Source organism: Penaeus chinensis, chromosome 1, assembly GCF_019202785.1.
Source record: "Penaeus chinensis breed Huanghai No. 1 chromosome 1, ASM1920278v2, whole genome shotgun sequence".
Classification (NCBI taxonomy): Eukaryota; Metazoa; Arthropoda; class Malacostraca; order Decapoda; family Penaeidae; genus Penaeus; species Penaeus chinensis.
The window spans coordinates 32,730,974-32,733,877 of NC_061819.1; the positions used below are offsets into that span (position 1 = coordinate 32,730,974).

A 2,904-nucleotide genomic window follows, 5' to 3' on the forward strand; every position below is an offset into this window, starting at 1 on the left:
GGCAATTGATATATGTACTTTATTATGCTGAAAATGAAAAATGAAAGCAATTATCATATGATGGTGACAGTAATAATGATAATCATAAAAACAAAAATAAAACAAATAAAGATATGATTAATGGGTAACTTATCTACTACACAAGATGCATAATTATAAAAATCTGTATGCCAAATATTTGTTTAAAGCATGACATAAAAACTATACATAAATAAAGTTTACATAAATTGTTTTAATATTTAGAAAAGGGTTTAAGCTTTGTTTAATGAACTTCCCACATTAACATGCTGAACAATTTGTAGTATTTGTAGTTTTGCATGCCTTCCCCTTGCAAAAATAATGTTTTCACTTCACTGTATAACATAATACCAATGCCAATTATGAAATATATTTTCAACTCTAAAAGAAAATTCACAAACTTTCATGCATGGGTACATGAACACATACTAACATAAAATATTTGCAAGCAAACCCAAAATCAGACACACACATACACATAAGTTCTTGCATAGATACATACAGCAGGCACAAGCACCCACACAAGCATACATGCACACACTCATACAAACTATATATATATATATATATATATATATATATATATATATATATATATATATATTGTTTGTGATATAATTTTCTGTGAATACATAAATGAGTTGATAGAAGTTAACTTTTTTCAACACTTTTACTTTGTTGATCAGTATCTTTTAATGCATTAGATTTATAATGAATATTCTAACAACCTACTGTAATGGAAAAAGGCCCTGGCACATGTTCTAATACAAAATAATTTGTTTAAGTATAATTGACATAAGACATAAGCGAGGGAAAATCTGACATATTATGCACTCAAATGAACATATACTAACTTTAAAATACCATGGCAGAAATAAACAAAGAAAAGCCTGTATTTAATTAATACATAAATTCTGTGTTGACACTTATAATCAATCAATATTGATGTTTTTCCTTTCAGACAGACTTTGGTAATTATGTTCAACACAGACTTACATCAAGATATAAATTTGTAGTCAAGAGTAGTTGGAGTAATAATATTTAAATCTATTGGTAATTAAACTGTCTTGCATTGACAATTAAAGCTTTCATGATCCAATAAATGTGTTGGCATGTCAGAAATTCTAAAATACAAATAATTGGAAATCTGCAGGTATGTCTGAAATTTTATAAATTCAAACAATGAAAACTCCAAGGTATGAATTATAATGCTAGTCAGATACCACAATTTTACACCACTGACAGAAAATGATGTATGTGAAAATATCATGTTATATCTAACCAGGTGTATAACACTGCCATTTAGTTTCAACTTCCGTTAATATCAATATTTTCCATAGCATTATTATTTTCCTGGAAATAAAGAAAAAGAAGTTATGACTCTGTATTGCTCATAACAAGTTATCCATAACTGCTTAATACATACATCATACTTTACCGCTTATACATATATCATCCTTTACTACTGATATTTTCAGGTCAGTTAACCATTGGCCCATCATCACCCATAATTTATTTAATACAATAAGATGGCACAAAAGCTGTACACAGGTGAAACAGCCATGGAATCATAAGAAACTATTTAATCCAAAGAACAAATAAAGACAATTTAAAATGAACAAATACAATAATCTACAGAATTCATGCACCCATATCCACTCATACTCAAACCCACACATGCATAATTAGACTGTTTGTATACTGAAATGTATGATTTTGTTTGTTAATTTCTTGTGGAAAAAAAATAAAAAAAGGGACTATGAAGAGTCTTAACTGAAAAATATATTCAATTTAATTTTTCAAAAAGGGAAAGAATCCTGCCATAAAGTTGAAGAAGGCCATGCTATCAGTCCTAGAAAAATAAATGCCATGTACACATTCTTACTTGCTTCCATCCAGTATCTGAGCACAGGTAAATAGGTTGGGTGGGATATCCAAGACCTGTTGTATATATTCTCTTACAATAAGCAGTATAACCATAAGCCACTCAAGCAAGACCTGTTCCTCTAACTACAAATTGTTCTAGTCTCCAGAAATGATTAATAATTGTTAAACCGCCTTCCATAACCCACAAATATTATTTCAAAATCAGAAAAAAGAGGGCAAATTACTTGAGCAAATTTGCTGCTTACAGACAGCAAAAATGGCTTACAGGTGTATGTCATCAAGTTAGGTGCTGTTGTGTCTATAAACTACAAAGGCTCTGAAGGGTCTTCCATGTGGAAATGAGAAATGGACTCCATTTTGAAAAATTAAAATTAAAAGAAAAGTATACCACTCTAAACTTAAGCCAAAGTCATCTTAAAGCAAGTCACATGTCTGATAGGAATTGAAACATGTTCATTTCCAATAGAAATCCAACTCCTAACTTGATAACATACTTCTAGTTCTGATGTAACATGTGGGTGACAACAATATAACATATATAAATGAATTGAACATGACACAAAATGCTGCAGAAGAAAGATTGTAAACTCTTGAATATGTATTAATCCAATATCTTTCCTGATTCTCTGTTATTAATTGTGAGCTCAGACCTTAAGTCAATTGTGACTATTACTATAATTAGGTCAAGTCTGCACTTCTTTGCATAGCAACTCTAAAGTACTTCAAAATTCTCTTAGTTAAAGAAAAAGAAGAGAAAAAGGAAATATACATACAAACCCAAGAAAACTATGTCTAACTACAAAAGCTGATATAATGAATTATGGATGCCTAATTTTATGAAGTAATACAACAACTGTTATAAAGATGAGTTAATAGTAACATATATGCAACAGTTTAACTGGGACACAAACAGGTTGATACTGAAGAGTGGCACATCACAGTATATAATGGCTTGTTTATAATGATTATCCGTCATCACAAGTGTTTTCTTTATCGTTG

At 29.8% G+C, this 2,904-nt stretch overlaps 1 protein-coding gene across 1 annotated transcript in view; it reads right to left on the reverse strand.

The window, feature by feature from the left end:
* Positions 1–2,904, reverse strand: part of LOC125038311 (cyclin-Y-like protein 1) — a 22,975-nt gene continuing 20,071 nt past the window's right edge. The window contains exon 10 of the mRNA XM_047631817.1: positions 1–2,904. This exon is cut by the window's right edge and continues 915 nt beyond it. The gene's annotated coding sequence lies outside the window, so the exon portion shown is untranslated.